Source organism: Miscanthus floridulus, chromosome 3 (assembly GCF_019320115.1).
Source record: "Miscanthus floridulus cultivar M001 chromosome 3, ASM1932011v1, whole genome shotgun sequence".
Taxonomy (NCBI): Eukaryota; Viridiplantae; Streptophyta; class Magnoliopsida; order Poales; family Poaceae; genus Miscanthus; species Miscanthus floridulus.
In genome coordinates, this window is record NC_089582.1 from 128,864,549 (window position 1) to 128,889,635 (window position 25,087).

At 43.0% G+C, this 25,087-nt stretch overlaps 1 pseudogene; it reads left to right on the plus strand.

The window, feature by feature from the left end:
• Positions 1-546: 546 nt before the first annotated feature.
• Positions 547-20,875, plus strand: LOC136542423 (beta-amylase-like; annotated as a pseudogene).
• The last annotated feature ends 4,212 nt before the right edge of the window (positions 20,876-25,087 follow it).

Consider the following 25,087-nt stretch of genomic DNA (forward strand, 5'->3'; position numbering starts at 1 on the left):
CGGTTTCTGTATTGAAAGATTCAATATATATTTTCGAATGTAAACTTACCTGTGTCTACCAACGCGCGCAAGGGCGCGCGCCTTCCACTAGTTCATTCACATGTGGCAAACGAAGACAGAAAAAATGTGCGGAACGGATCCGATCTCCAAACCAAACAGGCTGTAAATTTCTCACCTGCCTTCATCAGTTCAGCCCAATCATTGCCATACAAGCCGTCAAAACCGAAGTCCTTCCGGCCAATCAGTCCGGACGAATGGCAAGCTCATGCACTGTACATAGCTTGCCAGCTCGGGATGGTAACCAAAAAATCATCAGCTCACCCTGCACATGCGCTTTTCTCTGGGCGGCTCAACGGAAAGGATAGGTTTGCATCGCTGGAGAAGCGCTGCACGTCGCCGTCCAGATCGATCTCCCCTGCCTCCACTGTATAAATAGATCCCCCAAGCTCCCTGCAACATTCATCAAGCCCAAGCTCAGTGACCACCAAGCAGAGAGCGAGCCAGTGAGGTCTCTGAGAGTGAGAGCGTAGCCAGCCAGCAGCCACAATGGCGGGGAACACACTAGCCAACTATGTCCAGGTCTACGTCATGCTCCCGGTAAGCTGCTTAAGAATCATGTGCAGCTGCAGCATTATTAGCATACCGCTACCAGTATCTTCTGCAATTAAAAAGAACAAAGTGTAGATATTTTTTGGTACGACATTTGTTTTGGTTCGTCCGTCTGTCCACGCCTGCGATCCCACGACATCTCCCGCATGCTGCGTCCTTTGGTGCGAAGAAAACACGGAAAGTCTTGACCTTGATTTGCATGCGCTATAAATACGAAAAGTCTTGACCCTGATTTGCATGCGCTACAAACACGGTTGCGCTATAAATACGGAAAGTCTTGACCCTGATTTGCATGCGCTACAAACATGGAAAGTCTTGACCCTAATTGCCTAAAACAAGAAAAGCGATCACCCACATCTCACGCTCGATCATACCGTCCTCGTGCCACAAATATAAAATTATTGACCCTGATTTGCATGCGCTACAAACACGGAAGACCATCGTCGCTCGTCGCTGCACGATCGAACGCGTCTTATTGGTAGGACTCAAGAGCGTCACTAGTCGCTGCACGGAGACGATCGTCGCGCGCCCCATTCCTCAAGCCCCTGCATGATCGAGCCGCCCCTACTTCTACCTCGTCGTGTAATGGAGAAGCAACAACAATGGATCATCCACCATCTGCCTACCCGTGGATGCAACTGTGGCTACATCATCGATCGCCGCAAGGTCGCTGCAAGATCACCTCCCCGTGCGATCTCCCTTCCCCGCGCGATCTCCCTTCCACGACCTGCTCCATCGTCTGGTCTGTGCGCCCGCGCCGTCATCCTCCCCGTGCGCCACGTACACTACCGCCTCCACGACGTCGCGCCGTCGTCTTCGCCGTTAGCCCGTGCCATGCACCCGAGCCGTCGTCCTCGGCTACCGCGCCGCTACCTCAATGCCACCTGAGTCGTGCACCCGAGCCGTCGTCTTCGCATATGTAGACCGATTGACGTCGCCCGTCCTCCATCGCTCGCCGTTCATGATGTTACACAACCATAGTTCATGATGCTGCAGACATTCTTGTTATATAGTTAATCATCTGTTTTTTCGATATTATGTGCCTCCACATTGGATGCCATTGTTTTTTAGCATAGTTAGCCCTTTGTCTGTACCAATCTCGTTTCAAGTAGCTCGAGCCTTATTTATTTACTGATAGCCTCAATTCATGAGCTTGGTGTACCAATGTTAGATACTTTACTGGTAAAATATATTACATACTTTTCTCTTGTCAATTTTTTTTATGGCTACTGAATTTTTGGCTTGCTAATTTTTTTATTAGACTAGATGGTATTCAGATGTTTGGCATCAGGCCTTTGCACCTCTAGACCTCGCTCGCTGAATTGGTGTTCCCGTAACAGCAACACCAAGCCAGGTCACAAAGTTATCTCTGCACTATAAAATGTCTGTGGATTGATCTTTGTTTATTTTTGAACAATCTGATGTAGACAGGCAAGAAAAAGAATGATGATTTCTCACTAAAGTTAAACCTTGAAAAAGAGGGATTTCTCACTGAACTTGCCCTGAATTGTTGCAATTTATTACCATGGCTTACATTTATAAACTCTAGAGAATGAGTCAATGGTTGGCATTGATACACTGATGCTTGATGCAGAGCACAATCAGCTGCCATGTTATTGAGCTTAATATAATGATATTGTAACTAAGGTAACTTTTTATGTCTTGGCATGGCCATGTTGAGTCCAGGTTATAAATATGAAGCTCAGATAATTTTACTGGCAAAAATAGAAAGATGACAAACAGTTCAGTTTTCAGGTTATACATATAAAGCTTAGATAATTTTATTGGCAAAAATAGGAAGATGACAATTTCTGAGAATGTGATAATTCATAGACATTGTTTTCTTAGAAAAAATTATGGTCCTCTCTCTTCAGTTGGATTAGTGATGATGTAAAAAAAGTTAAAAACCAACAATGTCTCTCTATCACATGTTTTCTTAAAAAACTATAGTGAATAGTCAACAAAAATATGGCGGAACATTGCTTATTTGTTAATTATCTGAGTCAACAAAAATTTAAAAAGGTCTATATAGTAGAGTCGGTGAGCTTGCGACGCCGTGCTCTTCGTGACCGTGTTAATTTTACGAACTTTGCTTTTTTGATTGATGTCATTTTAATATGGGTATTTAATTTCACAGTATTGTTATCTTATTGTGCGATCTCTGTATTTTTAATATAAAAATTTAGTTATCCCGTAACAACGCACGGGCACACTGTATATCCCGTATTTTTTGGAACGTTTATCAAGGTTGGTCATCCGGTTTATGTACTGCAATCACTATCTTCTCAAGCTTTAGCCAGATTCATGGCTATACATTTATGCAAAAATTGCTCCACAAGAAACTAACAAATGTATGTATATCCAATAGACATCGTACTAATTTAGATGTATGTGGTTGTCTGTCTAGACTTGCTCCTACTCTCATGAAATGAACTTTACTTTTTGGCACTGATTATGCCTTTGTCTTATTATTTATTCAGTTAATGAGTGTACATTTGTCTATCATAGGTTATTATTTTTTCAGTTAATGAGTGTACATTTGTCTATCATAGGTTTGCTCAAAAAAATAAAAAAAGATCTTGTTCTCATGTTCACTTGAATGGTTGAGCTGATGTTTAGTTTAACAAATACCGTACTTGATAAACCATTGTGGTCGACAGATCCTCAACACCAAACTACAAAGTGTTTTCTTCACTAGAGTCCTACTCACCATCTTTACATAAGACGCATAATTTGGCTAGGTACCTAACATATCTCTCTTTTTTATTTACATGCAGGCAGGGATGAAAAAAATATTGATTGTTTTAGTTTCGCATGGAGACAGGAAAAGATGCAGCTTGAGATGAAGGCATCAGGCGTTCCCAATCTAGGTGACCGTGAGTGACGTGCGTATAGTCTTTAAGTCATGATTTTGTTTCTTTTTATTTTTTCAATTTAGCTTGATTCGTTTTATTGATTATGTTAATGGTACTGTGTGCATTCATTTATTCATTGCTTGGGTGCTCCACGGAGGTCGTGTTCTGCTGGGTTGGAGTCGACAGCGTATGGACGCTGCTCGACACCAAACTGGAGTTCTCCATGGGGTCCATCGTCCACTGCCAAGATAAGTTCTTGGCGATCGACTGCACTAGAGAAATCTCCATCTGCAGCAGCAACGTCGCCGACGCTACTCCAACCGCGACGCTGCTGCCATCGCTGTCGCCACCTGCGGGACTCTGCCACCGCAGCTACCTGGAATCAAATAGTGAGCTGCACATTGTGGGTGCCATGGTGAGCACGTTCCACGAGACACAGAGCTTCACCTATAGCAGCGCAATCTACTAGTGCAACCTCCATGACCATAGCCGGAGTGGTCCAGGATGAGGGACATCGGTGATCAGACACTATTCGTGTCTAAACATTTCAATGAAAGCTTCAGTGGAACAAGTGTATCCAAGTACAAGGAGAACAAAATCACATGTCTGAGCCATTGTGTGGGGATCCATATGACCTGGTCCATCGACTGGAGATCGTTGATATTGCTACCGGCGTATCTGAAGTGAAGCCCGTCTAGAAAAAGATGCTGGGTTCCGAGGCTCTAGGTTGGATTCGACATAATCTCTGGAAGCTCTAGAGTTTGTGAGCCTACGACACCGCGCACTCCGTGACTGTGTTAAATTCATAAACTTTGCTTTTTGAATTAAATGTCACTTTAATGTTGGTATTTAATTTAACAGTATTATTATCTTATCGTGTGATCCGTGTGTTTTTAGTATAAATTGTTAGTTATCCCATAGCAACGCACGGGCATGCTACCTAGTACTGTATAACGAACAAACAAAGAGATCGACCTAAACGAATCATGCCATTCTGAAAAAGGAAAGATGAAGCTGAATGATTTACCTTTCTTTTTTCCCAACTCTTGGCTTCCGGACATGCAGCTGGATGTCATCACTGTGGACAACACGTTCGAGAAGGAGGGCGAGACGAGGGAGCAGCTGAAGAAACTGACAGAGGCGGGCGTCGACGGGGTCATGATCGACGTCTGGTGGGGGCTGGTGGAGGGGAAGGAGACGGGGGTCTACGACTGGAGCGCCTACAAGCAGGTGTTCAAGCTGGTGCAGGAGGCTGGGCTCAAACTGCAGGCCATCATGTCGTGCCACCAGTGCGGCGGCAACGTCGGCGGTGGCGTCAACATCCCGATCCTATAGTGGGTGTGGGATGTCGGCAAGGACAACCCCGACATCTTCTACACCAACCGGGAAGGGCTGAGGAACATCGAGTATCTCATGCTTGGAGTGGATGACCAGCCTCTCTTCCATGGGAGAACTGCAATTTAGGTCAGCTGACTTAAAACTCTTGCCCCTTGGTGTTGCACATGTGGAAGAAAGATGATAAATCAAGTGAACTTCTCTGACCTTGACGTCGTGACCTAGGGTCGGTCTTCTCTGTCTGTGGCAGCTATATGCTGACTACATGAAGAGCGTCAGGGAGAACATGGCAGATTTCTTGGATGCTGGTGTCATTGTGGACATTGAGGTGGGACTTGGCCCTGCTGGTGAGATGAGGTACCCCTCATATCTCCAAAGTCAGGGATGGGTGTACCCAGGCATTAGAGAATTCATAGTGAGTTCTGTCCACACAGAATTTTCGTCCCGTGCCGAGGACACACGCAGCAAGCCGAAAGGGTCTGCTCGATGGAGCTGTAGATCCGCCTAGCTTCAGCGCAGGGATGGTCGATCCTGCGCACTCCTCCCGAGACATGCCAGTCAATTTGACCCTGTAATTGACAAGGAGAGAAAGTTCATTAGTAATTAAGGGCGAAACTTGCCAGTGTTGCCAGACAGTCTCGAATGTGCGGCTCTAAGAGCCGATATGAAAGGAGATCGACTAAACAGTCGATTCCGGTATATTCATGAGAATAAATCGGTTAAAGCTCATTGGGTTGTATAAGAAGAATCGGTTATCATTCAGGGTAAATGTCATTAGTTGAACAAATATTAATCAATGATAATAAGATATCAACAATGATTGGTTTATGCTAAGTCAATGATTACAAGTAACCAAACCCATTTTTATATAAAGAAACAATTCAACATCACTTAACCGTTTAATAAAGATAAATATAATGAACATGTTAGATCTCATCTATCGCTATGACCAGTGGGGCATGAGGCAGAATCATGCAGGCCGTAGAAATAACAATAGACTCGACGACCCTAACTCATTACTAATATCAGTGAGGCATGAGGCAGAATCATGCAGGCCGTAATACAATAACAAGATCATGGGGCTAACATATCTTTCAACCTATCTTTACTTCAACGGTCTCATGATATGATCTGTTCGTGAAAGCACTCGATATCGGCTAAAACAGCCGATTCAGGCATGGCGCACAGTTAAAGTCATGCCTTATCAGGAATAGATCTATCAGATAACGATCCCCACTCCACTATGCTAATAGTGGGGTGTGAGGCAGAATCACACAGGCCGTGATAACGTGCCATGGAACGGTTCTCGCTAGCCAATAGATCCACTCAAGACGCAACATGCTTTAACCGCACGATATGCACGATCAAGATTGACGTAAAACAGCCGATAAAACGTAACTCATAGTTTAATGTATAGATTAGATCAGTTTTAGATTAACAAACGATGGCCTAAACAAGATATAAGGCCAATCTAGATCAATCCCAATCGGACAGAGTGATATTGCTGTAATTTAGATAAATAATGAAAGCAATAAGCAATATCGGTAACTTAATGAATCTACCAAAGACTGCCATTCTAAGATAGAGCCGATAACTTGACCTTGATCTAGTTCATGCAGTGGGGGTCGACCGGATCGATGCAGCTATACTTGAACTAGGCAAGAATCGATAACTAACTTATACCAGAGTCGTAGTGGAGGTCGACCGGATCGATGCAGCCGTACGAACAGAGGTATAAGCCATGATGGTACTTACAATAAGCAGTGGAGGTCGATCAGATCGATGCAGCCGTACTTACTGAAGAACTCTCCGAGATCTACTCTACTCCTACTCCTAAGGGGTGGCTGGAGCCAAAAAAGTAAATAACTTGTATATTGGATTGATTGTTGTCCTTTACAATAGCTGGGGTTTGGTATTTATACACGGACTATGTGCATGACTCATGTCTAAGCACGACTCATTATAATTTTTGACCCTAGAGAAAACATTTCTAATTTAACATAACTTGGACTCTAATTTTTCCCTTTTTGTAGAGCACAGCATGTCTCGTCCTGGCGCCGATTATAACCTTTGTCATTATCCGCTGGCGCTATCTGAAGAAAGCCGATTCCAGTTTTGCATTCGAATCAGCTGGTTCCAATCTGCATGCAATTGATTCTTTGATGACATTATCTTGGGAGCTTTCAGGTCCCTGTGACCCTTCTTCCAAATTTTGGTGTAAACAAGTTCTCTTTCCAAACACACATATTCTTCCACTTTTTTTTGTTACAAAACAAAAGGGGATTCGTCTCCATGTGATGAACAAAGACACTCTTAATCTTGGTCCATGCGTTGATTTATGCTGGAAGCAGTCACAAAAAAATGAGAAAAAAGGGTATAAAAGTGATTAAATCCAAGAGACACTTGAATAAAGTAACAATTTGACTGATCAGGCCAGGGATGCCTTAAAAGTCGTACTGTGCTTGAAGCAAAGCCAAGACCACAGTTAAGAACAAAACAGGATGAAATCAAATGCTTGATAAACTGATGACAAGGAATAAATAAAACGGGCTTCCTTTGAAGAAAATGAAATAAAACAAGTGCCAATTAATATAAATATGTCATTACCAGCAGAGGACTACACTTTAAAGGCTACAATTGTTAATAAAGCAATAAAATAAAACTGCAGTGCTATGATAAGTACCTGCAAGCAGACTTCAAAGCAGCAGCAACAGAGGCTGGGCATCCTGAGTGGGATTTGCCTGATGATGCTGGGGAGTACAATGACACTCCTGAGAAGACCCAGTTCCGGAACATACCAGACAGACAAGGGGAAGTTCTTCCTCACATGGTACTCCAACAAACTGATCAAGCACTGTGATAAGATCTTGGATGAAGCTAACAAGTGTTAGATTGATCTCCACCAGCTGGCCCAACGGTCAATTGGGCCCTTGATCCGCGTCCTGATCGGGGGCGCCTAGCTGTTCTCCTGGCTGATGGGCCCTCGTCGCGCAGCGCTATAAAGAGGAAGGTGGGGGCCGGGGCGCAAGGTACGAGGTTCACCGTAGCCGCCAGCGCCCCACCGAGGTTCCTAGCCCTAGTCCGGTCTAGAAGGGCGCCCTGTAAGCGACGGAAAGTCCAGACCGCCTTCACCGTCGCCACTGGTCCGCGTCTACGCTGCTGCTACCGTCGACGACCTAGCGGGCGCCTGCACGGCTTCCCCTACACCGACATGTCGCAGCCACCTTGTTGGCAGTGTAAGGGACCGTGACGCCTAAGAGGGGAGGTGTGAATTAGGCAACTTAAAACTCTAACTCTAAATTATGGCCTCTTTTTCTACCTAATCAAAACATATGCAAGAAAGTAATCAAAATATGCAACTACGGTTTTGCTAGTGTGTTGCTATCTCTACCGTAAAAAGAAGTTATGCAACCTAGGTTCCAAACCTATCAACTATCCTATCACTATGCTAGGAAAGTAAAGCGTAAACCAAGATTGCAATGTAAATACAGAAGCTAAAGAGTAAGGTAGAGATGCAAACTTCCGTCGACGACTCTGGTATTTTTACTGAGGTATCGAGAAGCATGCAAGCTTCTCCCTAGTCCTCGTTGGAGCCCCTCGCAAGGAATCCCTCGCGGGTAACTCCGTGGATAGCCCCGGGCGGGCCTTCCCCACGCGCAAGTGGGTCTCCGGTGTGCCTTCCGGCAAGCCTCTTCCGGACCGCTCCCCGCCGTCTTTACTATCAAGCTTCTGACCGAACCACCGCAGGCCTTGTTCCCTTCGGTACACGGTGGCGGCCACAACACAAACGCGGTTGGTGTGATCTCACAAGACTACAAGCCCCTTCGATATACAACAATGGTGCGCGCAAGCACCGAGTAGTAAGAGATGTGCAAACCTCACTAAACACTAGGCCTAAACCTAGAGCAAGCGCATAAACGGTGGTCTAACTAACCTAAGCATTTTGCAAAGCACCTACGCTAATCACTGAATGTATCACTAAGTACTATACAAGTGGCGATCATTAAAGTGGTGTATCAACACCCTTAGTATGTTTCCTCAGCTCTTCACACCTCAAATGGCCGGTTGGGGGTCTATTTATAGCCCCACAAGTAAGAACTAGCCATTGGACCCGAGACCCAACTTTCTGCTAGTGACCGGACGCTGATCACGTCCCGATCGGACACGTCCGGTCCTACCGACCGTTGGAGCGCACGCGTTCATCGGGCTCTGGGCCGAGTCCAGTCTCACTCGATCGGATACGTCCGATCGCGCTGGCGCTGCTCTAGAACCTTTCTGGACATGATCGAACGCTACTTCTTGGTGCGTCCGGTCACGCTGAGCATTGCCGTTGACGATGAACAGTGAAGTCCGTGAGTCCAGTCACTGCCTCGCTCAGCGTTCGATCGTTGCTGCTAACACCTGCTGTTGCCGAGCAACTGATCGGACGCGTCCGGTCCTCATAAGGCCATGTCCGGTCACCTCTACTGAGCTTGTCTCTTCGCGATCTTACGTCTGGCTTGGTTCCCATCTTCGTGATTAGACTTGGCTTGATATCTTGGGTCTTCTCTTATGCTTCTAGGGTCTTGCATATGGTGTTGATCGTGGGATCATCATGTTGCCTTCGTGCACCCTATTGAACTACAAAACAATTACTTACAAATTCATTAGTCTAATTTGGTTGTGTTGGTCATCAAACACCAAAATCCAAAGTAAAAGGGCATAGGGTCCATTTTCCTTACAATCTCCCCCTTTTTGGTGATTGATGACAACACAACCAAAGCAAGCAAATAATAAAAAAAATTTGGAATTTAAAAACTATTTACTTGCTAGGATGCAATGCAAAGGGCTAGGTTATATGATGCTAAAAATACCACATGTAAACATCTTTATAAACTTATCTTGCCCTTGCAAATGTCCCCATGTGGCATTATGGATTTAAGCCTCCCCCTAACTCCATAATCCATTATCCTCCCTTTCTCGGACCATTACCACTTGTAAATTATTATGATCGGACTTACTTTTGGTCCTACAAATTCTCCCCCTTTGGAATCAAACACCGAAAAGAAAGACATTAGTAGCACAAGGGAGGGTCAAACTTTGTGATCCTTTGTATGTGGAGTGGAATAGGTCATAAAATTTGACTCTCACATTACATAAACTAAGCTCTCCCTAAATATATGCATACATATGATGAAGAATGTAGTTTATGCATAATTGGCAAATTAATGCTCAAGGGAGTTTAATCTATATAATGCATGGAGAAAGCATATAAATACCAAAGTGAAATCAACATGATGATATCGGTTTAGAAATACCACATGTGGAAACCAATTTGATTTATACCACTTGCAATAGGTGATGGATATTTGAAGTATGATGCTTAACTCCGGGGACTCTATTTTCCTTGCAATGAGACTACTACGCACATGATAAGCTTGAAAATGTGTTAGTCTCAAAGCATCCAACTTGTAGAGTAACCTCCCCCTAAATTTGTGCACACAAGTATGGAATACTTGTAGGAGACATGCACATTGATTTTAGAATCAAAAATACCACTTGAAAGATGACATCACATGAATGTGAGAATCATTTTTGAAAGTGATATTCGGGAGAAAATATCTACAATTTGGACTTTGGCACATATTAGATGAATAATTGTAAAACAAGCTATGTGTCGTGCTCCTAAATAATTTAAACCATGTAGGTTTGCTCCAAGGGTTATGAGTGAAACCGAGTAAGCCTACCACAAGATATACCTAGTGTATGCAATATAAAAGATTAAACATGCAAATGCAAACTTAGGCATGAAAAGGAACTAGATGCTAATTGAGATTGCAAGAAATTAAATCTAGTTAGCTAACATGGGAAGGGGAATTTGAGTCCATAGTATTCACTAACCCACTTGACAATTACCTTATCCATAATGATGCACCCCATGAAATACACCCATACTTTGCCAAGTCTTCAAATTTCCCAAAGTCCATCGGACTTCTCACTTCCCTTTTGGGATCCAAACCTTCTTGGTGCTCTTCATGTTGGAAATGATCTCCTTTGGCACCCAAATGCATTTGGTCCTATTGTTGGCTTGCTTGTTCACCTTGATGGACATCACCTTGTCATTTTTTCTTCTTCTTCAAGAGATAAGGTATGGAGGCCTTTTTGTTCACCTTGTTGGTGTAGGTGTTGGAGAGCTTGCTTGTTTCCTTTTATTTTTCTCTTTCTTCTTAGCTCCTCTCCTATTCTTCACCTTGCACTCATAGGACTTATGGCCTTCCTTGTGGCATACATAGCAAACCACGGTTTGTCCTTCATCAAGCTTCCTCACTCCCTTGATGGTGTTATCTTGATGAAGTTGGGCTTGCTCTGTTTTGCCTTTTACTTGAGTCAAGTCCTTGGTATGGTGAGCCACTTCTTGCTTGAGTTGCTCATTCTCCATTGCGACCTCTTGTGTGCATGTATCTACAACAACTTTCTCAACACAAACTTGGTTGCACAAGGGTGAGTCTAAACATAAATCATTGCAAGAAGTAGAGACATCTTTTTTAGGCATATCAAAAATTGAAAATTTCTTTTTAGATGTCCCGGTGGGGGTACTATCGATGGTTTCAAAATTAGCAACTTTATCAGTTAGCTCATCATAATGTTTGCACATGGTTTCCATTTTAGCAAGTAAACTTTTATAGGCATCTTGTGAGCTAGCTAACTTTTCTTTTAATTTTTTATTTTTCTTTACAAGTTGCTCATCATTGATTGTGCATGCATTTGTTGTTGCAATAGCCTCAAGTTGCTCAATTTTAGTAGATAGTTCAATATTGAGATTAACAAATGTCTTATATTGTTTGAGCTAGGTTTTATATACTTCTTGTGAACTATCTAGCTTTTCTTGCAACATTTTTAACTTCTTTTGTTGACTAGTGCAACTTTTAGCATATTTAAGATTTTCTTGTACACGTTGCTCAAAAGAAGGTAGCTCATCATCACTATCACTATTATTGTCACTATCACTAGGGATAGACTTTTTGTTGACTAGTGCAACTTTTAGCATATTTAAGATTTTCTTGTACACGTTGCTCAAAAGAAGGTAGCTCATCATCACTATCACTATTATTGTCACTATCACTAGGGATAGACTTTTTGTTACCTCGTGCCATAAGGCACACTCATGAAGTGCTTGATGATGAGTGCTTGTAGCCTCGTCTCTTGTGATGGTCTTCTTCTTCACTTGAAAAATTATCCCATGACCTTATTGATGTGAGGGCTTTGTCCTTGCACGTCTTCTTCTTTATCTTGGATGTGGGCTTGTTTGGACAAACTTCCACAAAGTGCCCCAACTCACCGCATCCATAGTATCCTTTCTTCCTTTGCTCATTTCTTTGATTTGTGAAAATGAAATATTAAATTTGGATGGGCACACTCTTGACATTGAGCCTTTGGATCATCCTCTCTACATTGTTGATAAGTTTGATTGATTCTTCATCAAGGTCGAAGGTGGAGGAGGAAGATTGATCATCATCACTTGATCCATCATCATCGTCATCATCCTTATCTTCTTCTTCTTCACTTAAGGAGTTTGAGCTTGAGCTTGTCTCAACTTGCTTGTCCTTCATCTTCTTTTTCTCACTACATGCCAGAGTTTTGCCTTTGCTTGATGATGAGGCTTCTTCTTGACCCATCTTCCGTGACATTTCAAATGCCACTATCTTGTCAATAACTATGGCTAGGGTCATGGTGCTCAAGTCCTCCATGTTGTGAAGGATGGTGATGATACTTGCATATTTCTTTTGTGGTAGCATGGAGATGATCTTCCTCACGATGTCCGCATCATCTAGCTTTGTTAATCCTATTGAATGGAGCTCATTGATAATTAGATTCAAACGAGAATACATATCACAAACAAGCTTATCATCATTCATTTTAAAGGAATCATAATTTTATTTAGCTAGACAATGTTTTTGCTCATGGACATTAGTTGTGCTGTCATGGAGCTCTTGGAGTTTTAACCAAATTTCATGTGTTGTATTTAAAGTGAACACTTGGTTAAACACATCCATACTAAAAGATTCAAACAAGCAATTTTTAGCTCTAGTATTGAAATGAATTTCTTTTTCTTCACTCTTTGTGGGTTTATTGGGATTCTTAATGGGTTTCATCCTGTCATGAGTGACTCTCCAAACACCCAAATCTACCGTCTCAAGGCGACAAGCCATTCTAGCTTTATAGTAGGGGAAGTTAGTGTCATCAAAGTATGGAGATCTAGAAGTATCCATCCTAACCACTCTAAATAGTGTCGACTCAACGGCGGTGAAGCCAAAGGTCCAAATTTTACCAACCGGCTCTGATACCACTTGTAAGGGATCGTGACACCTAAGAGAGGGTGAATTAGGCAACTTAAAACTCTAACTCTAAACTATGGCCTCTTTTTCTACCTAGTCAAAACATATGCAAGAAAGTAATCTAAATGTGCAACTACGGTTTTGCTAGTGTGTTGCTATCTCTACCGCAAAAAAGAGTTATACAGCCTAGGTTCTAAACCTATCAACTAGCCTATCACTAAGCTAGGAAAGTAAAGCACAAACCAAGATTGCAATGTAAATACGAAAGCTAAAGAGTAAGGTAGAGATATGCAAACCCCCATCGATGACTCTAGTATTTGTACCGAGATATCGAGAAGCGCGTAAGCTTCCCCCTAGTCCTCGTTGGAGCCCCTCACAATGGCCAAGCTCCTAATCAGGTAACTCCATGGATAACCCTGGGCCTTCCCCACATGCAAGTGGGTCTCTAGTGTGCCTTCCGGCAAGCCTCTTCCGAACCGCTCCCCGCCGTTTTCACTATCAAGCTTCCTGCCGAACCGCCACGGGCCTTGTTCTCTTTGGTACACGATGGCGGCCACACCACAAACACTGTTGGTGTGATCTCGCAAGACTATAAGTCCCTCTGATGTACAACAATGGTACGCGCAAGCACCGAGTAGTAAGAGGTGTGCAAACCTCACTAAACACTAGGTCTAAATCTAGAGCAAGCGCATAAGCGGTGGTCTAACTAACCTAAGCACTTCGCAAAGCACCTATGCTAATCGCCGAATGTATCACTAAGCACTATGTAAGTGGAGATCACTAAAGTGGTGTATCAACACCCTTGGTATGTTTTCTCAGCTCTTCACACCTCAAATGACCGGTTGGGGATCTATTTATAGCCCCACAAGTGAGAACTAGCCGTTGGACCTGAGACCTAACTTTCTGCTCGTGACCGGACGCTGATCACGTCCCGATCGGACGCGTTCGGTCCTGCCGAACATTAGAGCGCGCACGTTGATCAAACTCTAGGCTGAGTCCAGTCTCACTCGATCGGACACGTTCGGTCGTGCTGGCGCCACTCTGGAACCTTTCTAGACATGATCGGACGTTACTTCTTGGTGTGTCCGATCGTCCTGCCGTCACGTCCGGTCACGCTGAGAGCGTTGCCATTGATGATGAACAGTGAAGTCTGTGCGCTTGGTCACTGCCTCGCTCAGCGTCCGATCGCTGCTGCTGACGCCTGCTATTGCCAAACAACTGATTAGATGCGTCCGGTCCACATAGGGCCACATCCGGTCACCTCTGTCGAGCTTGTTTCTTCACGATCTTGAGTCTGGCTTGGTTCCCATCTTCGTGCTTGGACTTTGCTTGATATCTAGGGTCTTCTCTTGTGCTTCTAGAGTCTTGCTTATGGTGTTGATCGTGGGATCATGTCACCTTCGTCCAAGTCATATCTTGCACCCTATTGAACTACAAAACAATTACTTACAAATTCATTAATCCAATTTGGTTGTGTTGATCATCAAACACCAAAATCCAAAGTAAATGGGCCTAGGGTCCATTTTCCTTACAGGCGGTTCCACGGTCGTGACTGCACTCGACGAGGTACATCGATAAGGTATTGTCTAAGTCAAGTTCTACACATTGATCTATGCCTAGATGATCCAGAATTCTATCAATGGTATCAGAGCCGTTTCTACTAGTGAGTAGTTCGAGTCTAGGGTAGAAAGGTGAAAGAAATTAGAAGGAGCTCAAAGATTTCCAAGTTTTTCCCAAACCCTAACCCTATATCACAGAACGGAGAGGAGGAAGGGACCTACCTGGGTTCTTTCCCCACCGTTGCGACCACCATCGCGCAGGAAGGACCCGTTGCCGCCTCGCCAGCACACGGGAAGACGGCCGAGCCACGCTTGTCGTCGTGCGCGTGAGCCCCGACCGAGGGCACCACTACAAGCCCGCTCGACGGCGGCGCGCTCACCCTCGGGCGAACGCGCGTGCCGGCGAGGGGGTCTATGGCGGCGTCGGCCTTCTCTTCTCCGGCAACCTTGGGTCACCGTCGCTGCTGCGTCGCGCGCTAAGCACTGAGGAGAGGAGAGGGAGGGAGAACAAATGAACTAGGGTTCGGGGGAGTGGCGGCCGCCGGGGGATTTTGTTCCACCGAGATCGCCGCCCGACCGTTGGATCGCGATCGACGGCCGATGTTGATCGGGTCGGCTTTTAGCCCAGGCGTGGAAGCAGAATCCCGGCTTAGGCCCAAGTTACGACCTAGGCACGGGAGAGCGGGCGCGCGCGCCTTGTTAAGCAGGCCGCTGGGCCTAGGTACGTCGCTGGGCCGCGCACGCGGGCGCGTTGACGAGATGGGTCACGGGCCAGAATTTTCTCGGTTTGGCCAAATGAATAGTAAAAGAGAAGTTTTTGGTTTTATCTTTTTTCATAAGCACATTTTGATGAATTTTGATTAGTTTTTCATCTCTATTCAATTTTGAACCAAAAGGATAAATTGTTTAGAGAGTAGATAAGTACACAGTAAAATGCTTCTGAAAAGTAGATAAATTATTTTTTTATGTTACCGCTACAAAGTTTAATGCTGATTATCTTCTAATTAAATTCGAACCAACAAGAGAATTTAATTTGAAGAGCAGTTACTTTTTAGTAAATTATGATTATATTTATCCTCTAATTAAATTGGAACCAATGGGAAAAAATTAAATTAGAGGAGTAGTCCGATTTGTTTATGTTAAATTATGGTATTGTTATTTTCTGACTAATGTTGATGGTAACAATATTATAATGAGTTTAAGGTTGAAGTTTAAATCTCTGATAAATTTTACACCAACATGGTCAATTTTTCAGAGAGTAAATAAAGACCAAGAAATACTCCTGAACTAATAGAATGTATTTTATTATCGTGTTTCGCTACAATGATGTTAATTATCTTCTAATTAAATTCGAACCAACGAGAGAATTTAATTTTAAAGAGTAATTATATGTCTTTCAAGTTAATTTATGAGTTTTATGCATTAATTCTATTTTCTGCTCAACGGTGATGTAGAATTGATGTAGAAGCATCTTGTAAGTTTTATTTTTTAACCGACGAGATCACTCGACTGCATGCCAACGGGCTGCAATGCTGGGGTATGTGAAAGAAAAGGCTTAAGTCATGCCGGTTCAGGACAGTTTTTTTAGTTTACTAATTTTCTGATTAAATTGGAACCAACGGAAAGATTTAATTAGAAAATAAAGTATAAGTGAATGTTTTAGTCATCATGACTAAATTTTACGTTACAGTAATTTGTATATAGATTTATCCCGCATGGGAGGAAGTTTGAAATAGTACTTATGCTAGTCAATCCTGCATGGCGGGAGAAGTTTTGTGATGACTCATATGTTTTTGTATCCCGCATAGCGAGAGAAGTTTGGGTAGCTCTTATGCTATGCTATCCTAGTATTGACCATGGCACAATAGAAATGCACCATCATGGTCAATACTAATCAAAGGACAAGAAAAAGATATAAGTGTGACTTACAAAAGTACAGTTAATAAAAGACCTCGTCAAGTTTTTGAAGTGGAATGAGGAAAGTGTACTCCTATACGGATCAAGAAATAACTTTATTTGCATGGCATAATCATGTGAATGAAGTAAGTCATAAGTGTCTCCTTGTTCACAGTTTTCTAAATAGTTCTCAAAATTATGGCAGTATAGTTCATGCCATATTTCGAGGGGAAGAATTGTGAAATGAATTAAAAGTAAGAATTAAGATCAATTAAGAATCTACTCTTCATTAAGAGTGAGATAAAGATGTTGATGAATGTGTACTCTTCATTAAGAGTGAGATACAGATTTCGTAACAAACTGAGTGAGATAAAGATTTTGATGAATGTGACCGTCGTTCATAACAATGATACCCCTAAGTAGAGAAAGAGCTAAATTCCTGAATTTTTTAAAGTTTCGAGAGGAAGATAGCGTAATCACCATCAAAGATATTAAAGCAGTGCTTAAAGCGCCATATAAGGTTTTAACAGATTAAACCCAAATAAGAAATTGGAAGATACACTATCTTTATAAAAGATGGGATAAACTTAGAGAGCACGGTATGTAGAGACCTATGACTTGAAGAGAAGCGAGACTGCGTGCCCACTTCGGTGATTCAAAACAATGAATTTCTCGATACCTATTGATGTTGTATGACTTATACAACACCTGTTGTTGGCTCTTCGAAGAAGATGAATAATGTAAACAAGGATCTTGTGATACAGGAGCCTGTAGAATCAATTGTCTCTTGGCAATGAAGAGCAACAACAGCCCCACATGAAAGTGCCAATAGCTGAGGCCCCAGAAGGTCTCAAAAAATTAGTAAATCTGTTTTCTGATGACTATGAAGTTATGTTAGTGAAGAAATTCAAATGGAGGGTGGTCCCACCTCATTTGAAGAAGCCATGAGAAGTGTTTACTCGTTTGAATGGCAAGAAGCTATGGAAGTTGAAATGAATTCGATGAATACCAACGATGTTTGGGACTTAGAAGAAATTCCTAATGGAGCCAAAACAGTAGGCTATGAAAGGGTCTATAAGACAAAATGTGACTCCAAAGGGAATATGGAAAGATATAAAGCATGACTTGTAGCAAAAAGGCTTTACGTAAAGAGAATGAATAGATTACGATGAGAGTTTTCTCTCCAGTCTCATGCAAGGATTCTTTTAGAATCATAATGGTGTTATTGGTATATTACGATTTAGAGTTACATTAGATGGATGTAAAGACGACATTCCTCAATGGGGATTTGTATGAAAACATTTACATGGCACAACCCAAAGGTTTTGTTGTGGAAAAAAAGAACGTATGAGATGCCGCCTGTAGAAATCTATTTATGGGTTAAAACAAGTCTCTAGACAGTAGTATTTGAAGTTGATGAAACGATAAGAAAGTTTAGGTTTAAAGAAAATGAGAAGGACAATAGCGTTTATGCGAAGTTCTAGAATGAAAAATTCTTTTTCCACATCCTATGTATAGATGACATCCTACTCACTAGTAGTAATATTAATCTGCCATTGGAGAAGAAGTCTTTGTCCTCAAGTTTCAATGTGAATGATCTTGGTGAAGCCTCATTGGTTCTAGAAATTAAAATTCACCGAGATAGATGAAAAGGGGTATTAGGACTATCGCAAAGGCATACTTAGAAAAAATTCTAAAGAAATAAAGTATGCATGCGAGTAAACCTACACTTGCTCCTATAGTCAAGGGTAATAGATTTGGGAACTCTCAGTATTCCATGAACCGATATGAGATCGATCAAATGAACATGGTTCCAAATGTTTTAGTTGTTGGAAGCTTAATGAATGTATAAGTAAGAACTTATCCTAACATAGCTTATGTATCCAGGATATTTTGGCAGAAGTCCAGTCCAGATATAGATCACTGGAATGGAGTTAAGAATGTCTTGCAATTTTTGCAAAATATCATAGGCCTCATGCTGAGTAAGAAAGAACAAGTACTCTCAAATAGTTGTGGGTACAAATGTTAAGTTTTGACGAGATGTGTAGTGAAATCCACAGTAGTTGGAGTATTATTGTGGAAAAAGCTCCAATGAAACTGTTGTGATGTCATCAATGATGCATACCATAGTATAGCTTGTCATGAGGCCTCAGGAACAGACAAAAGTGGTTAAGGGAATATTTACCCGAATTTAACAATGGTAGTCAACAGCAATAACCATTTAGAGTAGTTAACTCCTAAGACAACATGTGAAGTGTGCTACCAAACACATTGACATTAAGGAGAAAATCCAGAATCATTTTGAAAGCATTGAGCATATAAGTACCAAGCAAGTACTTGCGGATCCGTTTACCAAAGGCTAACCACCCAGTGCGTTCAGAGAACACACAGTCGACATAGGTTTACGGGAAAGCCTACGATTTCTGGATACTAAAGGCCTAGTTGAAACTCTGTTTCAAAACAGAGAGATGCATTGTAGCTGTTTAATCTGATGGCAACTGACCGTGACGATGAGGCACGCTTTATGCACTGATCTGCGATGGAACGGGAAAAAGATAAAGTAAGTTCAGTTTAAGTCATAAGGTGAGATCAAGGGGAAGAATGTTAGATTGATCTCCACCAGTTGGCTCAAAGGCCAATTGGGCCCTTGATCCGCGCCCTGATCGGGGGCGCTCAGTCATTCTCCTGGCTGGTGGGCCCCCATCGCGCAGCGCTATAAAGAGGAAGGTGGGGGCCGGGGCACAAGGTACGAGGTTCACCGTAGCTGCCAGCGCCCCACCAAGATTCCTAGCCCTAGTCCGATCTAGAAGGGCGCACTGTAAGCGACGGGAAGTCCAGACCGTCTTCACCGTCGCCACTGGTCCGCGCCTACGCTGCTGCTACCGTCGACGACCTCGCGGGCGCCTGCACGGCTTCCCCTACACCGACACGTCGCGGCCACCTTGTTGCCGGCGCCACGGCCGCGGCTACACTCGACGAGATACATCGATAAGGTATTGTCTAAGTCAAGTTCTACCCATTGATCTACGCCTAGATGATCCAGAATTCTATCAACAAGGTCTTCCTGGGATGCACGGTGCAGCTGGCGATCAAAGTAAGTACCATGATGAATAACGCCTGGCTTTAATTTTTCCCTTGATTTTAAAGTTGAACAAGTCTTTGCATATAACAATAATAAAGGTACAAGGTTTACTAGAGGCTACAACACAAACTAAGACTAACCTATGGGTGAATTGAAACATAGACATCACATGTGCTAATATTTGTTTCCAGGTCTCTGGCATACACTGGTGGTACACGGTTCCAAACCATGCAGCTGAGCTCACTGCCGGATACTACAACTTAGATGACAGAGATGGCTACAGAACCATAGCACACATGCTAACAAGGCATCCTGCTAGCATGAACTTCACTTGTGCCGAGATGAGGGACAGTGAGCAGAGTTCAGAGGCGAAAAGTGCACCTGAGGAACTGGTTCAACAGGTTTAAGCCATCGGTCACTTGTCTGTATTCTCCTTTAACGGGTCACAAAAGGCACTTCTCAATTATTAACAAAAAATTCTGGTGCAAACTATAAAAAATGGCAGGTGCTGAGTGCCGGATGGAGAGAGGGCCTAAATCTGGCATGTGAAAATGCACTCAGTCGATATGATGCAACAGCTTACAACACCATCCTCAGGAATGCAAGACCCCAAGGCATCAACAAGAATGGCTCTCCAGAACACAAGTCGTATGGATTCACCTACCTCCGAGTATCTGATGAACTGTTCGAGGGAGACAACTACACCACTTTCAAAACTTTTGTCAGGAGAATGCATGCTAACCTGGTGAGTAACACCCTTGAAATCTAGACGTTCATAATTGGTTTGAGCTACACACTGACAGAATATATAAAAATTATTTCAGGATTATGATCCAAATGTCGATCCTGTTGCACCATTGAAAAGATCAAAGCCAGAGATACCAATTGAAGAAATCCTAGAAGTAGCACAGCCAAGATTGGAGCCATTTCCCTTCCAGAAGAACACAGACCTACCAGTTTAAACACTCCAACGATGCAAGCTACAGGAAGGATCACGAGGCACTTTAAAAATCAAGATAAACATGAAGTAAGCCTATTGTCGAGCAGTAGGCTAGTAACTAAATAAAATGCTGTGTGGAGCATATTATGGTCACGTATTGCACCAATAATCTTGTGTTGTTAAACATGAGGCTTGATGATTTTCTGATGAATTGTAATACCCTTGGCCTTCCTGTTGTTGTATGTATGTGGGCCAATGAATAAAAAATGTGGCTTTGTGGGTTATTTACTGTGTCATTCGGAGAGTATGTGTGGTTTACAAGTGTTTCAAATAGTTCTACATGCACAATCTGCTCACCATAAAAATAAATCATTGCACAGCATCAAGAGAATAACAATGGTTCACAAAAAATAATCAAAACAAGTAGTTGGTTGTACAAAGTGATGTGTAACCGAAATGATGTTATCATGAAAGAATAAAATGTGCTGCGAAGCTACGAGAGCACCAAGGTTGTAGATTATTTGGACCATCTATTTCCTATGTGTCAGTTTTATGTACACAAAGAAACAACAATCCAGAATGCAATATCTACATTGGAAAGAATACAGACCTTTCATGTAACTGAAAAGATTAGTTTGCTTCACCTCAACACCAAAGCCAAAGATGTCTCAAATTTGCAGAAAACGTGTACTATGTATTGTGGAATCATGCAACCGGTGCTCGAACTTGAAGTAAAAAAAAAAGGACCGAACCAGAGGATTGACGGATCGACCACTTGGTTAGTGGAGGGGGCATTGAACACCCTGCCAATCCAGTGCTCAAACTTAGACACACAAAGCCTTAAATAAAAGCCAGATGACCTGACATTATTTGTTGAAAAAAATACTACCAGGCCCGTTCTCCTAGAAAATGCTACAAGATTTGTCTGCAGATTCGTCAAGAGAAGTACGTACAGGTGTTGTCTTTGGAGTGAGGAGAGAAACAAAGTAGCAGAGCAACAATAACAACCTGTTTTCATCCAGATCGGTGAGCTCGCTAGGGCCATACATGATACATGCTATTTGATTACTGATAGGGCAACCAATTTAGGCTACATGAATCATCCTTGTAGGTATTTAACCAAATGGAAGAAAGAGTGCCAGGGAGGAACGCTACTATTTCAGTTTCAGTCAGTTAATTAGCTGACTGCTCTAGCTAGAGCAGAAAATGGGTCTCAGAACATGTTATATGGCTGATCCCACCCAAGTTCAGCAAATCACAGAAGTACAACATGGAGAAAATAAAAATCCTTACATATTGTGGCTCACACATATCCGTGCCAGATATCCTATTGCTTTTGATACTGAAGCTCTCATATAGCAACTTGAGCGTTACAAACAATACGCAATACTGTGCGTGGTATGCTGTGACTGAAGGTTAACGCTACCGCTTCAGCTAAGCGCTAGCAGGCCACAGTGGCTAGTGCGGGCACGCACGGGCCTCGACTTCGATTTAATTGATTGATGGAACTACTCGCAACTCATGATTCGGGGTCGAACTGCGTGATCTCAACGAGGGTGTGGTTTTGAGCCTGGGACCAGCGCGGCCGACTAACCTGCGTGACGGCGTGGGCTCGGTATCGGTAGCGACTCGCGAGCTCGCCTGCGCCTTCGTCCTTCGCCCTTCGCCCGTCGAGCTCCGCGGTCCGCGCCCGCCACTGTACGCGGCGCTCAGGACTCGAGCCGAGCATCGGAGGCGGCGCTGCCGCCGCAACCCGCCACTGCGAGAAGGCAGAGGATTGTTCGTCAGGCTCAGGCGCCACTCCCGGGCCCAGTGTATATTCCGATCGAACGGTCCAAAGGGGAGCATCAGCAAATCATCCAACGGCTCCACCCGTGTGTCGTTTCTCAAGTACTCGTACTATTCTTTTGCTAGAACTATTTTGGCACATGCTTCACAAAAGGTCGATTACAATTGACATCTGATGCCTAATTTGTATGCCTACGGCCATTTTGACGAGTCGCGTAAAACAATATTTTTTCTCGCTGGAACGTGTTTTATTGACGCCATATATACCCATCCATCAATCTTCGTTGCGTCGGCCCTGTTGGCTTCTCCTATAATCCGTATTTCTCATCTTGTTTTTTTTTCAATCGAAACAGTATTTTTCTCTCACAACAAATCAGCCGGAACAGTATTTCGGCTTGTTTTTTCAACGAAATGAACTGCTGTTGTATATGAAAACTCAGCATGCAGACTTAGAGTAACAAAATCAATAAGGGCTTGTATGAATATGCTTGCAATTAGCTCAATACATATGTGTTTGGGTAGATTGGTATAAAAATTAAACTAACTTACACCTGAATACACATAGATTGAGATTAATACGACGGTGGACTGAGTTGGATACCATGCACAAAGATATCGCTGCTCAATGCTGGATTGCTCCTCTACCTTGCTCTCGTTAATTCTCTGCCTCGCTCTCCGAGATTCCTTGGTATCTGCAAAATTAGCTTTACACCTAAGAAAAGAGAATTGGGGAGTATACATTTATCAGATGTCACCGATATTACCGAAAATCACAAAATTTGGGCTGAAATACCAAACCTTGGTGTCAACTCTATAATTCTAATTCTAATATATCAAAGCAGTTTGCTTTGGTTGCCTCTCAGGCTATCCACGTCACCTCCAAATGCCTCAGTCGTCCGATTCGGAGATCAACGGTTCAGGCTCCCTCAAGCTCCCACTTCTGCTTCCCGATTCTTCTTCTCGCCCCCTCCTCTCTCTCTTTCTTCGCTCGCTCTCGTTCTTCCTCCCGACGCGGACAGCGACGACGGCGCCAGGCGCGTGCAGGGCGCGACGGCGGCGCTCACCCGCCTCCGCCTCCCTCCCCCCTCCCTCGCCTGCCTCTCCCTCCGTTTCTCCCTCCACTTCCTCTCTCTCCTCTTCCCTCCCGATGCGCCAGCGGGCGGCGCGGCCGGCTCCCCGCGCTACATGTGGCCGGCCCCGAGGCGACGCGCCGGCGCCTCCACCGCTCCCTCCCCCCACACTCATGTGTTCTTTCATAGTTGTTTTGTCTTCATCGGATTCTTTGCCTTCACTGTTGCCTGTTCTAGGGTTAGAATTTTGGCCCAGCTCGTATGAAGAGTTCGTTCTAGGGTTACCCACCTTTAGGTATGAGGAGTTTCCCTGCAATTTTACCGTGCATGTTGAAAGATTTCATAGATTCATTCATATGCTCAACCTGTGATGCTTATTTACTACTTTCTGTGCAGGTCCTATATAGTTGGAAGAAATTATTTTTCTCTTAGCTCAAATATGATGCTCTGGTATGCTCTACGAGCCTCATGGCCTTTTGCTCTATGGTCTTATATTCATGTTCTTTGAAATTTGGGGTAAAATTGATAGTCGAGGCTCGTTGGAAAAAAATATTTTCCGCTTAGCTCAAATATGATGTGCTCTGTTATGCTCCATGAGTCCCATGCCCTTTTGGTCTATGGTCTTATATTCATGTTTTTTGAGATTTGGGACAAAATTGATAGTCGACGGTTTTAGTTTCTCATTTTTTTGGGGACAACATCCATGTATTGCCATATCAATAAAAAAATCAGTATTGTGTACTCCTATATATAATGTTTTGTTCTTTTCCGGTGGCAGTTAAAAGTCTACAATATCTTAGGCTAACTACATGACACGTGGTGCCTTGTTTCTTTTTAATTTATCCTAGGCACAGGTGCGTAGTGGAATCCTAAGCCATGATAGCAACGTGAAGAGAGGCAGAGAAAGACCGAAGTTGATTTGGGTAGAGGCAATAAAAGGAGACTTGAAAGGTTGGAATATACCCAAAAAGTTAGCCTTAGATAGGAGTGCTTGGAAGACAGCTATTCACGTGCCTGAACCTTAATTGCTTCTGCTGGGTTTCAATTCTAGCCTACCCAACTTGTTTGGGACTTAAATGCTTTGTTGTTGTTGTTGCTGCTGCTGCTCATATTTCCTACTCTCTTTATTCATGCTGCTAGCTAAATATCTATTAGAGCAACTACATCAAACCACTCTACCACTGTATCCTGGTTCTATGGTGCCTCTTAACTTATGTACACACCTATATATAATGTTTCCTTCATTTTACGGTGGCAGTTAAAGGTCTAAAATATCTTAGGCTAAATAAATTACACACCATGCATTGTGTCTTTTTAGCCTATCCCGATGCTCATGTATTCTACTCTCTTCATTTATGTTTGTAGCTAAATGTCTAAAGTATCCTCTAACTTTTATTAAATATCTTATTAGATTTTTTGGCTAATCTTCCTTTTTATTGTTGGTAACAACTTCAGCTACACATGACAACATGCATAACACTACCGATTAGTGAGTTTGGGGAAGACAAACAAAAGGTTAGGAGCCAATATTTCCTCATCTCCCTACCTTTCATTGTCCATTGTTTATCTATTATTTTCTTAAGTTGTTTTTTCCTTTGTTGATTCAGAGATAAGGGGATTGCTGTGGACAAATTACCA